At 36.5% G+C, this 16,498-nt stretch overlaps 1 long non-coding RNA gene across 3 annotated transcripts in view; it reads left to right on the top strand.

Annotated features, from left to right (window-relative positions):
- Positions 1-16,498, top strand: part of LOC144340131 (uncharacterized) — a 322,018-nt gene that overhangs the window by 198,674 nt on the left and 106,846 nt on the right. The window contains exon 3 of one of the 3 annotated variants that reach the window (XR_013415851.1): positions 14,090-14,147. The exons of the other annotated variants lie outside the window; for them this stretch is intronic. This is a non-coding gene — a long non-coding RNA (uncharacterized LOC144340131). The remainder of the gene's footprint in view (positions 1-14,089; positions 14,148-16,498) is intronic. 3 annotated transcript variants of the gene reach the window in all.

Genomic DNA, 16,498 nt, shown 5'->3' with positions numbered 1-16,498 from the left:
AATGATCACTAGTGTACTATGTGCACTACCCTGTCAGAGGAGTCATCTTCACCCTGTGTATGCTTTCCCATCTTAAAGAATAACAATGTGATGCTCTCATCACTTTTCAACAGTTAAGCCATTTTATACCTTTATTAAATTATATTCTCTAGATAGCATTCGATTTTAACGCGAGGTTGTTTTATATATATGGCCAAATGACATCTATTTTATCAAACTGCTTGACAACATTTTGTAATTCCTGCACTTTAAAATAAACTTTTCTATTTTAAATGGACTATGCATCAGAAAAAGATGAGAAAACTTCCACTAAATTCAGGGTAAAGTCTGATGTACTTATGATCCCACATACTGTACACTGTAACTTAGTTTAGCAATTTTTTTTCTCATCACGGTTTTTGTATAATAAATTAAAGATCATCTTCACCCGAGAGGTGGGTACAGGATTCTCAGCTTCAACAGAATCAGTAAGAGTAACTGGCTAATTATTGTTTTGTTTGCTTGAAAACACTCGACCCGTCTGGTTTTACACTCCTGTGTCAACATGTAGTAAGATGCATTAAAACCAGAAGAGTTTAAATCAACCAAGCAAGACAAATATTTAACAAGAAAAGCCTGCATAAAAGATAGTAAAGCTCACTATATTTCTCATTATTTTGATGGAAATCCACTGTATTACATACATTGTTGTTTTTATAGAATTTTATTAAGAACTAGGAATAGACCGGGCACAGTGGCTCATGCCTGTAACCCCAACACTTTGGGAGGCCGAGGCGGGCGGATCATGAGGTCAAGAGATGGAGACCATCCTGGCCTACATGGTGAAACCCCATCTCTACTAAACAAATACAAAAAATCAGCCGGTTGCGGTGGCAGGTGCCTGTGGTCCCAGCTACTTGGGAGGCTGAGGCAGGAGAATGGCGAGAACCCGGGAGGCGGTGCTTGCAGTGAGCCGAGATCAGGCCACTGCACTCCAGCCTGGGCCACACAGCAAGACTCCATCACACACACACACACACACACACACACACACACACACACACACACAACTAGGAATAGGAATATGCCAAGATTGTATTGTTTTTCACATGATGGATTTCAATCAAAGTAATCAAGTTATTAAGAAATGCTATATTTTGTGTGTGTGACAATATTCAGGAAATTACAACAAATTTTACTATTAAAATAACTTTGAAGTGTGAAAGTAAAATTTGCAAACAATTTGTGTGCTTCCAAACTGAGATTTTAGGGCATTCTTAATAAATCTAAATAAAGTTTAACATTAAGAAAATTTTGATCTAATGAAATTGGAGTTTCTGAAATTCTTAGGCTTTATATTGATGTAGCTTCTTTGTTGTTACTTTAGGTCATGATGTGTCCATTACTCTTGCAACTGTGTATTTACTCATTTTGAGTAATAAAGGTATGTGTTTTATCTTACTTGAGCAAATTGAACCTATATTACTTCCTTGAGGTACTAAAATGTGTAATTACGTTTTCAAAATGATTTTGAAAGCATATTAGCATTTTAATGTAGAAATACTTCTAAATGCAGAAATAGGCATTGAAGCAGCAACACATAGCTCACCTGAAATACAGACCAATTAAACTGAATAACGTATCTACAAAAACCAAAAACAAAACCAAACAAACAACAACTGATGTTTAAAATAAGGAATGCCTGTGTCATCTCATTAAGTAAGAAGACCTTAGAGAAAACTCAGCAGAGGTGTTATAGCATAAATTACAGGTTTTGGTATCAGAACCCCACTCTTAGAAGTAATATAACCTTACAGAAATTACTTAACAAGTCTAAGCTCAAGTTTCATCAGTTGTAAATTTGTGGCAAATACCTCACTGAGTTGTTAGAAGATAAATTAAAGCATTCAGAGCATTTACCACTGCTTGGCATTGAGTAGTTGCTCCAAAGGAAAACAGTATAAGGACAAAATTTTTAAAAAAATTGGGGAGCATATGGCTGGCCATGCTATTCAGAGAAATCTGTTTGCCTTCTTGCTAATCTAGTTGGCACAGGGATCAGCTAATTTATTTTTTACTCATTGGAACTATTAATACTTTTGTTGCTAATTAACAAACAGTATCCCAGCTGGGCATGATGGCGTGCACCTGTATTCCCAGCTACTTGGGAGGCTGAGACAGGAATGTACCTTGAGCTCAGGACTTTGAGGCCAGCCTAGGCAACATAGTGAGACATCCATCTTCAAAATAATATATTTTTTAAAAACCCAGAATCCCTATGGGAATCAATTTCACATTAAAAAAAGGCATAAGTTAAGGGAAAATGTGTAAAAAATATTTATTGAAGTTAAGCATTAAAATACTAAGAGCATACTTTCCCATACCTTGCAATGATGCTGCAGAATGGACTATAGTGGTCTAGTCCATGGGCTAGAGCTACTCTCATTTATTAAACATAACTTTGTCATTTGCCAACACCTGCTAAAGTCTATACCAAGCAGCTGCTTAAGGGGGATCACTTTGAAAGTATAGAAAATTGTATTCTTTTTATGTGTTCTTCATGAACAAAACCCCTTTAAATTCTGAAATCCCTTCCTTCCTGTCAGTTAGTGCCAACTGTAGTCAGAACCACCTACACCCAGAATCTTAGCCAGCTATGCATAACACTTTGCCCTTAGCCATCAGAAAAGATCAAGCCCTGAACAAATGAGTGCAGGACTTACCTTAAGTGCCAGTTATTGAAACTTGGATATAAACCAAACCCCAAAAATGCTAGCTATGGATTCTGTGGTTTTTTTTTTTTCAAACCAAGAATGTATCATCTTGATCCAATTATTTTCCAAAGGGATTCTGGGGTGAAACTCAGAGGCAGGAACATATTTTTCTCCCAAAATAAACAAATAGACTTGACACAGAGAGAGAAACGTTGTAAATTTAATCCTTTCCCAAATAAGAAGGCATGAGTTCGGAGGGTATGATTTTCTATCCATCTTGACTGTGCTGTTTTAAAACCAGAAAGTGAGCTCCTGATTTCCCAAACTAATTTTAGACAGTCATTGTAAGCGGATGATTTGAGCTGTCATTGTACTACCTGTGGAGTAATTAACCTATCAGTTCTTGTTCTAACATACAATTCTTATGGACTCTGTATTAGTCTGTTCTCACGCTGCTAATAAAGACATACTCGAGACTGAGCAATTTATAAAGGAGAGAGGTTTAATTAACTAACACTTCCACATGACTGGGGAGGGCTCACAATCATGGTAGAAGGTGAAGAGGAAGCAAGACACGTCTTACATGGCCGCAGGCAAAAGAGAGCTTGTGCAGGGGAACTCTCGTTTATAAAACCATCAGATATCATGGGACTTATTCACTACCATGAGAACAGTATGGGGAAACCACCCCCATGATTCCGTTATCTTCTGATGCCTTTGACACATGGTGATTATTACAGTTCAAAGTGAGACTTGGGTGGCGACACAGCCAAACCATATCAGACTCCATGTATTTTGAGATGTGAAAATATAAGCTATACACATAAGTAACAGGTCTAATAGCAACTACCAAAGGAACAATGACTAGACTTACTTCTAGAGCTTTTTAAAAATGTATTTCCATTTGACACAGTATACCTAAATCTCAGAAGTTGTGCCATTGGGAACTAAGTGACTTAATTCCGTGCATTAATGGGAAATAGGTAGTCAACAGCTGGAAACTGGCTGGAAACAAAAGTAGGTGTGAAGACTTAAGTAAATGTATTTTGCTAGAAGGAAAGAAAGTGGGAAAGAAGATGAGATTAGGAACTGACAACTGGACTTAACCCAGAAATGAAATAGTAGCTGGATGTCACCACTTTGAATTTTAGGATTTTGCAAGAAATATAAGCAATAGCTGCCGAAATTGGGAGCACCACTAAAATATTTTAACCAAATTAGTCCAAACTCACTAATGTCAAAATAATTCATTTAATGCTGACATATACAAAACATAAGGAGTAGATATATTTTAGTGTAACTGTTTAGGGTTATATATTTAATATTTTAATATTGATTTTATGAATCTTGTGAATAAAATCAATAAATAGAAATGGATCTTGAAAAAATGCAATACTTTTTTTAATTAAAGAATTTGTTGGTGATAAAAAATATACCTGTCTTATTTTTTCAAATTTATTTTTTAATTGACATATAAAATTATGTGTGTTTATCATGTATGCCGTAATGTTTTGAAGTACATACACATTGTAGAATGATTAAATGTAACTGGTTAACAAATGCATTATCTGATGTAGTTGTTATTAATATGGTGAGAACACTCTCTTAGCATTTTGTAAGAACATACTACATTATCATTAATGATAGTCACCAAGCTGTTCAATCACATGCGTGAGTTGTTTTCTCAGACAAAATACGCTGACATAAAAAACCAATATTAAAAATACATTTTAAAATGCTTCCTAGTGATTTTGTTGTCCAATGGGCCAATGAGTAAATGACCTTCCAAAACCTATGGGAGGAAATTCCTGATTTTCATCTTGAAAGAAGTTTTTCAGTGACAAATAGAAACAACCATTATCTTACCGAGGAAGGATTATATGATGAAATGTCTTCTAGTGTCTATTCAAGGAAAGTTTTGAAAGCTTCTCAACTGGGATCTGAAAATCCTACCTTAGGATCAGGTAGACAGAGTGTTAATCAATAATGTTGTATTATTTTGATTTTTCATTTTTTGGATATGTTCTTGGATATATGTTTTGTTTCCCCAAGGACTTTTGCAATTTTTTTTTTTTTTTTTGCTACAGAGTCTCATTGTCACCCAGGCTGGTATGTGGTGGCATGAAGGCCTCTGCCTCCCGGATTCAAGAGATTCTTGTGTCTTAGCCTACCAACTAGCTGTGAACTACTGGCATACACCACCAGGCCCAGCTAATTTTTGTATCTTTAGTAGAGACAGGGTTTCACAATGTTGGCCAGGCTGATTTCAAACTAGCCTCAAATGATCTGCCCACCTCAGCTTCCCAAAGTGTGAGCCACCGTACCTGGTCTACAATTTCTTGACAGCACTGTTTCTTCGCTGTCTTCCTAGGTCTACCAAGGACCATTTAGGTGTGTGTTTGATCCTGGCTGTTTTCTGATCACAGAAACAAAGATCACCCAAGAGCTTTGAGCCATAGGAAGAAGCATAACCAAATATATTTCAGGTTATTTAAATGTCCATTAAACACTACACTAATCTTGGGTTATTGTGTGAGGTCTTGAAACATGAGGTCTTAATCATGTCCAAATTAGTAACGGCATGATGGAAAACAATCTGCAATCTCTTTCTAAAAATTGTTTTCTAAAAAAAACACTGAGGGTTTTTTTTTATTATTTGAAAAAGGCAGTTATGAATCACTAAACAGAAATTAAAGCATTTTAAAGATTATTATTTTAGGAATTTTTTTACGTGGAAAGTACTAAATAAAGACAAGTAGCATTTAAACAAAGAAAATTATATTTAATAATTCCATTGTTGAAAGCTTTATTTTTAAAAATTGTGGCTATCTTTTTAAGTATTTTTAATCAATTCCAGTATTGATATAAAGTTGATGCATTCATTTATTTGTGATTTACTGTTTTTGTTGTTGGTGGTGGTGGTGATATCATTTTTAGCAGCCTTACTCTGAAATCTGGAATGAGAAAGACTTGAACTTTTATGATTGATAACAAATAAAATAGTTGATTGATAGAACAACTGTTGGTAATATCTAAGACGTGGCATTTTTTTTATTTTTTTATTTTTATTTTTTTTTACTCCAGATCTTCGCTTTTAGAATTGGGTGTAAAGTGATATGTTAAGTGTCTTTTCATTTTAAATACAAACAATCAAAGGAGAAATGGCTTGGTGTTCAGATCAGCATGTCAGAGATAGGCAAGATTACACTGATGTGTTGGATGTTTCCTGATGAATATCTCTGAAGATAATTGAGAAGTAACAAAGATGAGACATTTCCAGCAGACCTGAGTTAACTCTACACAGCTCAGCAGGACTCCATTCATCTGCCTCACACCACTACCAAATCACCACAAAGTATTTATTTAAATGAGAATATGACATATTGGATTCCTTTGAAAAATTCATAATATTTTAAATTATATTTTAGAAATTACTCAATAGATAAATGAGAACATAATTGCAAAGATAATTTTCAAATTCATCGCATTTACGTGCAAACTTTCTTCTTCCAAGGGTTTGAATGAACAAAGAAAATCACTTTGCCTTTATAACTAATAAATAATTGTAAAAACTTTAACTTTTTCCAAGCTAGATACCAACTATAGAAAAGATGAAACCCTGTTTTATTTAAGTGTTGTTAGTACCTGTTCTCATATATATTTTTTCTCTCAGAAACAGAATAAAAAGCTAAAAACAAAGATCTCATTATATTGTAATAAAATGGTACTACATAAATCTGTGCTTATCCTGCCTTCACATACTGGAATCCCAGAGGAAAAGGAAGCGAGCTGAAAGCCACAAGGGGAATTCCACACAAAGATAATGCTACAACTACACAGTCATTTAGTATACACACGTACACACACACACACACACACACACACACACACTCCAAACATATTCCTAGTCAGTAGACATAGAAAAGGAATAAATTGTACATGGCAAACAGCATTGATCTGAAACCTAACATATTCAGATTGCTTCTGTCACTACTTATTACCACGGGCTTGGTCATTTTTTACTTCTCCGAGACTCAGCTTATGCATATGGAAGTGAGAAATCGGATTTGTGGGATTTTCTGCATTTTTTTCTGACTGTGTAAAATTGAGTCATCTAATAATGACCCTTAATAGATGTCAAACATGCTACTGGGAAATAATTGGGCTCCACAGACAAGTGCTACTAGGGTGAACACTAGTTAAGATTTCAGGGAGTTATAATTTTTTACAACTGTATAAAAATTTTAAGAACAGTAATGTGCTGCAAAATACTAAGAAATAACCTACTTTAGTAAACATTTTTTTAGTGCTTAAAGAGAAAATTTCACCTTACAAAACCTCAACAGTTGCAACGGACTGATTGTTTTACTCTGCTAGTTTTGCTTAAATATTAATTAAATATTAAATATTAGCGTTTTCTCTCAGAGCCTGGAAATCTTGATGTTAGTGAAGCTGACCAGTGGACACATAAGTCATAGTGGGGAATGAAAATGGAATATCATATTCTACAGGACAATTAGTGAAGAATTATGTGAAAGTTAGTTTTGAAGTGACAGGAATATTTGAAGTGTTGTGTATGTTCTGCACAGGATACTGACTGACTTTCCTGTGCCTATGTCAGTTTGGAAGCCTCCATTTCAAAAATATATCAGCTTATGTTGCTAATGTTCAGGAAATATACCAGTTCGTCGGGCATGGTGGCTCACACCTGTAATCCCAGCTCTTTGGTAGGCAGAAACAGAAGAATCCCTTGAACCCAGAAGTTTGAGAACAGACTGGGCATGGTGACAAGACCCTGTCTCTACAAACAACTTTTTAAAAATTTAGCTGGGTGGTGTGGCACATACTTGTGGTCCTAGATACTCAGGAGGCTGAGGCAGGAGGATCCCTTGATCCCAGGAGTTCGAGGCTACACTGAGCTATGATTGTGCCCCTGCGCTCCAGCCTGGGCAACAGAGAAAGACTAAAACAAAAAGATTTAGCAGTGCATCCCACCAACCTGGGGGAGACAACAAGATTATCTTTTTACAATAAGGGATAGAATTTTGATTTAAGAAACAATTATTGAAATCACTTATTACAAGAAGACTGCTTGCCACACATGTTTCTTAGTCTGCCATAATAAAATACCATAGATTGTCTGGCTTAAACAATAGAAATTTGTTTTTATTTAACATTTCTGGAGCCTGGGAAGTCCAAGATCAAAAACTTTCTGGTGAGGGCTCTCTTCCTGACTTGCAGATAGCTGCCTTCTTGCTGTGCCTTCATCAGGTATAGAGAGAAGGAGAGCAACATATCTGGTGTCTTTTTTCAAAAGGACTCTAATCCAATCAGATCAGTACCCTGCCCTTGTGACCTCTTTTTGCCTTATTACTTCCGTACACCAAATATAGTCACATTGAGGACAGGGTTCCAACTTATGAATTTTGAAGGGGACGTAATTCAGTCCCTACCATTTCATCCCTGGCCCTCCAAAATGTATGACTTTAGTCACAGGCAAAATTAGTGCATTCCACTCCAATAGCCCCCCAAATCTTAAGTTTTTCCAGAATCAACTCTAAACTCCAACATCTCATCTAAATATAATCTACATCAGATATAAGTGAGACTTGAAATACACTTTATTCCTGGGCAAAATTCTGTTCCATTTGTGAACCTATGAAATCAGAAAAGTTATGTACACAATGATGAGATATGCATGGGAAAGACATCCCCATTCCAAAAGGGAGAAATACAAAAGAAGGAAGAGAGACAGGTCCCTATCAAGTCCAAGACCTATCAAGGCAAATTTCATTAGATGTTAAGGCACAAGAATCATCTTATTTGTCTTGATTTTCTGCCTTCCAGGCCCACTGGGCTGGCAACATCAGCCTCACATCTCTGCAGGGCAGCCCTGCCCATTTGGCGCTGGGGAACTGTCCCTGCCTCCAAGGTCCTCTGCTAAATCTCCACCTGCTAAAATTGAGGAGGATACAGCCTTGAGCCATGTGCCTGAGGTGGGAGTGGCAGCCCTGAGGCTCTCTGAATTGCCTTAGTCACTGATCCTTCCTTTTTTTTTTTTTTTTTTTTTGAAGAATACACACTTTCAAAATCAAATAGACTTATGGCCCTGGTACAGATTCTTCTTGTGGAACCCAGCAAGCTCAACATGCTTGCTTGCTTCATTCCATCCTGGTTTCTCCCTTAGTTCAAATTGGCAATGTCTCTGCTAATACAATCCCATCTCTCTTTTTAGATTCTGCTGTTGAAATAATTCATTAAATCTATTCATGATCTCTTTTTCAAATAGTTGTTTAGTCACACCATCAGTGTCCTCTTCAAAGAAAACTTTCTCTCTTCTTTTTTTTTTTTTTTTTTTGTTTTTAATTTGCAATATGGTTAGACTGAGAATTTTCCAAATCTCAAAGTTCTGGTTTATTTATGCTAACAATTTCTTCTTCAATTCATCTCTCTCTTTTCACATTTGGTATTAGCAGCAGGGAGGACAAAAGGCAATCATTCAATACTTTGCTTAGAAATCTCACCACAGGTTTTCTTTCCATAAAACACTACAACTCAATTCAGCTAAGTTCTTTGCCACTTTATAACAAGAATTGTTCTTCCTCGAGTTTCTAATAACTTAATCCTTTATTTCATCTGTGACCTCACCCATATTTCTAGTATGCACTTCAACACTCTTCCAATCTCTACTCATTATCCATTTCCAAAACTACTTTCACATATTTAGGTATTTTTTACAGTGGAACCCCACTCCTGGTACCAAAATTATTCTTAGTCAGCTTGGGCTTCCATAATAAAGTACCATATACTGGGTAGCTTAAACAACAGAAATGTATTTTTTTTTTAATCCGAGGGTCTGGAGACTGGGAACTCTAAGATCAAGGTGCCAGTCAAATCAGTTTCTGTTGAAGGCTCTCTTTCTGGTTTGCAGATGGCTGTCTTCTCACTGTGTCTCCTTATGGCAGAGAGAAAGTGTCTTTTATCATGAAGACAATAATCCCATCAGATCTGGCCCCACCCTTATGACATCTTTAAAATTAATTGCTTCCTTACTCCAAAGACAGTCAAATGGAAGACAAGACTTCAATTTATAAATGTAGAGAGGACACCATTCAGTCCATAGAATCATGATCTCTTATTTAGCTATATCTCCTTAACTTTTAATCTTTAGCTTGATACATAAGCACAACATAATCACTACTCTACCACTTGGAGCAATGAATTACTCAATCCCACATGACACTCTGAGAACCTTATGGTGTCAATTTCAGAACCATCTGCCTGGGGAGAATAAAGGAGAATGCGTTAATGTATTGACTCTCTTCCCACTCTCCTTCCCATGGGCCTTCCATATGGCAGTTCCAGGAAAGTCCCGGTGAGAAGTTGAAAGTGAGATGCTGCCAGGTTGTGTCCATGTAAACTGGATAGAGCATGACTGGAACTTAGCATAGCAGTAGCTCAAATAGAAGGTGAATCTGAGAGTCTTTGAACTGGTGACCAAAAAAATGAGTGATTCAGGCTGTTACAAATTTAAAATGGCCACAAATCCTTTTACACCCCTCCCATTGAAAGGAAGTGGTCTGTGTTTCTTCTTTTTGAATCTGGGAAATTCCATAATGGATTATGGGAGAATGGAGGCTGTGCCAAGTTTCAGGTTTAGTCTTTAAAAGTATGTCAGTTTCTAGTAGGTTCTGTTTGTTGGAATACCAGTTTTTGAAAACCAGTTATCAGGCTGTGGAAAGTTCAAGTGATGTGAAGAAACCACATGTAGACAATTTGGACAATATTTCCAGCTAAACTCCCACATCAACTGCCAGGCAACTGACGGTGCTATGTTGGGACATCCAACTCAATTTCAGCTGTCATCTGATATCAGCTACACACAAGAGTACTGAGGCTACTCAACCCATTAGACTGTGAGAGATAAAAATAAATTGTCTTATGTCACAAGATAAAATTGACATGGTATAAATTATTATATTAAATACTCAACAGTAGGAGTTTATTGATAATCATAAGTGGTTTTTACTTATTAACATTTTTATGCTATTATTGCATCTTATTTTGAGAGAAATGTCAGTCTATTCTGAACTGTCTTTTTATGTTTTGTTTATTTATATTTGCTTTGATGAACATATATAGTGAAGTTATTAGCACAAAGATGTAATTAAAGATAATTAACATATCTATTATCTCACATAGTTATCCAAGCTATTGAGGATGAAGTTTTTGTCTAATTTTTAAATTCCTTTTTTTCAGATCACTATTGCCTAGCACCAATATTGGCACAGATTAGATACTTAAGGTGAATATCTTAGAAAAAGGTAAAAGTTTACCACAATATAATAGTATTTGAGTGGAGAAACAGAAGACCTGTTAGCGAGGAGACCATGAAAAAAACAAACCATGATTATCCAATCTTTGTTTATAATAAATCAGTGAATTTTTCTCCTAAGATATGAACTAACCTCCTTGTAATTTCCTGATCGTAATCAGTAATTAAAAATCTACTTTGTGAATTACAGATTGTTCAGACAAACAATTTAATTTGCCCACATTTTCTCTAGGCATGACTAAATTAGGGGGCATTCCCACTGCAAACCAGTTTTATCCAAACTACCCATAATATGACCATTGTTTTGCTAGTTACTTTAACAATAATGCATTATACAAATATTTTAAAATTTCAGTTATGCAACCCATTATTATTGCTTTCAGCTACATTTAAATAACATGAGTAGGGAACTAGGATATGGCCCACAAAATGACCTAGGGCATTGAGTGAATATTAAAATCATCAATTAATATTGTTCTCCAAACTGAGAAAGATAATATTTTTGATGTTTTTAATATTTTCCTGAATAAGTTTTTGATTGCTGTCCCTTTATACATATGAGCATTTCTCTATTTTGTTAAATATTTGTATTTAATTTTGTTATATTTTTACTTATATTTCCAAATGGCACATAAAAGTAATTATCATATTAATTACATGTAGTATTGCTTCTTAATGATTTGTTCTGCTCAATGAAATGAGTATCATCTTCATAATAAAGTGTTTCATAGCATTCTTTCTATTTTAGGAACTATAGAAATGGGGAACATAGCTTCCTTTTAAAATAGAAAAAAGGCCACATTTTAGAAAGTGCATTACTAGGCCATTAATTATAGTTTATGAAAGTTTGTAATGCTATTTTCATAATAAAGTCTCTCTTCACTGACATTCACATTAATGACCATTCTTTTATTTCTGTGATAGCATAAGGGCACTGTAGAATCCAGTTTAAGTCACATACACATGCACAAACACACACACACATACACACACACACACAAGGGCGTGTTCAGCAGGCATTGATTTTACAAAAAGACAGACTCTCTCATGTCTTTCTGCGTTCCTGATCCTGGAAAGATTGATCAAAGGAGATCCTCTTCTACTTTAAAAGCCAAGGTCCTTTCCAGATTTCCTTCCTCTTTCTTTCCAGTACTTGTCAGGACCTTAGAAATTGTAACTCCTCTAAGTATTAATGCCCCCCGCAGTAATGCCTCTGTAAGACAGCAGATCCTTTGAGAGAAGGATACCCTATTGTTATGCCAGAGCCTAATATTGATAGGCAAACTCTGTAATTATAAAATAATTATGTGAGGGTGGAGTGTTGTTGAATTTTGCATGTTGTATTATTTAATAATGTTTTACTGTCATGGTGTCATTCAAGCAAAAGGCTCATCTTTCTAGGAATATTTTGCTGCTACATTTTTGCTGCTGAGAAGAAAACAAACAAACAAAACAAAACAAAACCGAAAGGATGCTCATATTTCTTAAGAAAAGAAACTTTGTAGGTTAGTATCTAGGCATAATTGAGAATTATGATCATAATGAAAAAACTGCTAGCCTTTCAGAAAAAGTTAAAAGCTATACATGTTTGAGAAAAATACCTTTGCTCATTATAATACCTGGTACATCATGTTATAATTAAGATTGTGTCACTCTTTCCATTATAAATCACTATTTTAAAGACTCATAAAGCAGCTGTAAAAATGAGCTCCAGGCTCAACTTGGCATGTAAAATATTAACCCAAGAGAATTTATGTTTTTTATTTTTATTTTACTTTTATACAAAACTGTCTTTCAGGCCTTCTTAAAATAAAGCAAAATTTCAAGTAGATTTTTTTCTTTCAGGTGCCTTTTTGGCACTTCATAAATCAAAACCAGTCTTGCTTGTTAAAAACCAAATCTTGCAAGCACTTGGTGAATTAGGAGAGGTAATCATATTGAGTGCTTCAAATGACTCTTTCAAAAGTGCCTTAAATATTTTAAACATTACATGTGATCACTAAATATCTGAAGAGTTTTATAAGCCACCTACCAGGAAAACTTTTGCTTCTTTCCTTTCCAGATGGCATTAAAAACATTAATGATGCCAAAGTATAGTGTAAGACACTTTGCTATTATTGCTGTGATTCACTATTTCAGAATTCAGGTTCCATAAGACAGCTCCCTATGGCAAGCCATTCCAGCCTAATAATCCCTTTGTGTAATATTGTCTACCTGTGCCCACCAAGTGTGCACAGTGCTTCACTTGGCTGATATGCACTTGCTAAATACACCCTGAAAGTTCAACCAATTGTATATCTAGAGTAGGATTTTTATAATATTCCCATCATTACAAAGAATATACTTTGTTACTAACGCATATAGACTAAATATAAATCCAGAGCTCATTTGGCCAAGCAAGAATCAACTGCAGAAGCAATTGAATAGTTAACATGGAAAAATTATACCCTATATAGAGCCAATAGCTAAGACATTCTATATGTCTAGATGAGGTCCTTTTTAATATGAGATTTTTTTTTTCATCTCGAGTAGAAGTCTAACCAACTCTGAAGGTGAAAAAACTGATTTTTCAGTGAGTTCTTGTCTGCATTGATATCTGTCTTTTAAACCTAAAGAGAAAATGCACAAAGTTGGCTGATATTAGATATCAAAATCATTTTAATTTAAATAAATTTGATTATGGTTTAGATATTTAAACACTTGAATTTAGGTCATTATCTGTGGTCATTAACAGAATTCCTTTTGTTAAATGAGTCTTATTGTTCAGGTCCATGAATTATCTATACTTGTTGCACTCTTCCCAAGCACAAAATGCTATTCTAAATGTTTTCAATTATATTCTCTCATTTAATTCTCACAGCAACTGATATGGTTAGGCTTTGTGTCCACATCCAAGGCTCATCTTGAATTGACATTCGCAGGTGTTGAGGGAGAGACCTGGTGGGAGGTGATTGGATCATGGGGGCGGTTTCCCTCATGCTGTTCTCATGATAGTGAGTGAATTCTCACATGATCTGATGGTTTTATAAGGGGCACTTTCCTCTTCACTTCTTTCACATAGTCCCTCCTGCTGCCTTGTGAAGAAAATGCCTACTTCCCCCTCATCTTCCACCATGATTGTAAGTTTCCTGAGGCCTCCAAGCCATGCTTCCTGTTAAGCCTGCAGAACTGTGAGTCAAATAAACCTCCTTTGTTTGTAAACTACCCAGTCTCAGGTAGTATCTCTATAGCAGTGTGAGAACACACTAACACAGTAAATTGGTACCAGGAGTGGGGTACTGCTATAAAGATATCTGAAAGCATGGAAGCAACTTTGCAGTTGGGTAACAGGCAGAGGTTAGAACAGTTTGAAGGGATCAGAAGAAGACAGGAAGATGTGGGAAACTTTGGAACTTCCTAGAGACTCGTTGAATGGTTTTGACCAAAATGCTGACAGTGATATGGACAATGAAGTTCAGGCTGAGGTAGTCTCAGATGGAGATGAGAAACTCGTTGAGAACTGGAGCAAAGGTCACTCTTGCTATGCTTTAGCAAAGAAACTAGCAGCATTTTGCCTCTGTTTAAGAGATCTATGGAACTTTGAACTTGAGAGAGATGATTTGAAACTTGAACTTATACGTAAAGGGAAGCAGAGCCTAACAGTTTAGAATACTTGCAGCCTGACAATGCAATAGAAAAAAAAAAAAAAAAGTCTTTTTCTGAGGGGAAATTCAAAGCAGCTGCAGAGATTTGCATAAGTAATGAGGACCCAAATGTTAATTGACTAGATAATGGGGAAAATGCCTCCAGAGAAAGTCAAAGATCTTGGCAGCAGCCTTTCATCACAGGCCCAGAGGCCTACGAGGAAAAAAATAGTTTCATAAGCTGGGCCCAGGGCCCTCCCTACTCTGTGCAACCTCAAGACTTGGTACCCTACATCCTAGCCATGGCTTAAAGGGGCCAACATATAGCTAAGGACATTGCTTTGGAGGGTGAAAGCCTCAAGCCTTGGTGGCTTACCTGTGGTGTTGGACCTCTGGTGCACAGAAATCAAGAATTGAGGTTTGGGAATCTCTGCCTAGATTTTAGATGATGTATAGAAATGCCTGGATGTCCAGGCAAAAGTTTGCTGCAGGGGTACAACCCCCATAGAGAACCTCTGAGAGAGCAGTGTGGAAGGGAAATATGGGGTTGGAGCTCCCAACACAGAGTCCCCACTGGAGCACCACCTAGTATAGCTGTCAGAAGAGGGCCATCATCCTCTAGACCCCAGAATGGTAGATCCACTGACAGCTTGCACCATGTACCTGGAAAAGCTGTAGACAGTTAATGTCAGCCCATGAAAGCAATTAGGAGGGGAGCTGTACCATGCAAAGCCACAGGAGTGGAGCTCCTCAAACCATGGGAACCTACTTCTTGCATTAGCATGATGTGGATGTGAGACATGGAGCCAGGGTAGATCATTTTGGAGCTTTAAGATTTAATGACTGGCCCACTTGGTTTTGGACTTACATAGGACTTTTAGCCCCTTTGATTTGGCCAATTTTTTCCCATTTGGAATGGGATCATCTGTCCAATGGCTGTACTCCCATTGTATTTTGGAAGTAACTCACTTGCTTTTGATTTTACAGGCTCCTAGGCAAAAGGGACTTGCCTTGTCTCAGCTGAGATTTTAGACCTTGAACTTTTGAGTGAATGCTGAAATGAGTTAAGACTTTGGGGGACTGTTGAGAAGGCATGATTGTTTTTGAAATGTGAGGACATGAGATTTGGTGGGGAGCAGTGATGGAATGATATCATTAGGCTTTGTGCCCCCACTCAGATCTCATTTTGAATTGGAATCCCCAGATGCTGAGGGAGAGACCCAGTTGGAAGTGATTGGATCATAGGGGTGGTTTCCCTTATGCTGTTCTACTGATAATGAGTGAGTTCTCAAGAGATCTGATGTTTTTATAAAGGGCTCTTCCCTCTTTGCTTCTTTCACACACTCCCTCTGCTGCCTTGTGAAGAAGGTGCCTACTTTCCCTTCACCTTCTGCCATAATTGTAAGTTTCTTGAGGCGTCCTACTCATGGTTCCTGTTAAGCCTATGTAACAGTGAGTCAAATAAACCTCCTTTGTTTCTAAATTACCCAGTCTCAAGAAGTATCTTTACAGCAGTGTGAGAACAGACTAATACAGCAACGCTGTGTGTTAGTGTTTATTTGGCCTCCAATATAATGGTGAGAAAACTGAAAAGCAAAGAAACTAACTTTTCCAAGTTATGTAGCGCTGATGTTTAGACTCCAAGTATGATTTCAAGTAAATAGTCATTATATTATGGCAATTCCAGAATACATTTGTGACATCTCAAATAGCTTTATGACATCCCAAGTACTTCTGTGACATCACACTGATGAAAACTAGTTCATCTGGTTGTTTACCTTTGCTGCACAAATACCAAGAGAAAGTAAAACTTTTGACTTTAATAAAGATAGTTGATACACAGACAG

The sequence above is a fragment of the Macaca mulatta genome, chromosome 3, assembly GCF_049350105.2.
Source record: "Macaca mulatta isolate MMU2019108-1 chromosome 3, T2T-MMU8v2.0, whole genome shotgun sequence".
Lineage (NCBI taxonomy): Eukaryota > Metazoa > Chordata > Mammalia > Primates > Cercopithecidae > Macaca > Macaca mulatta.
Note: the sequence above shows the minus strand (reverse complement) of the source record. Positions and strands in the feature narration are given on the sequence as shown.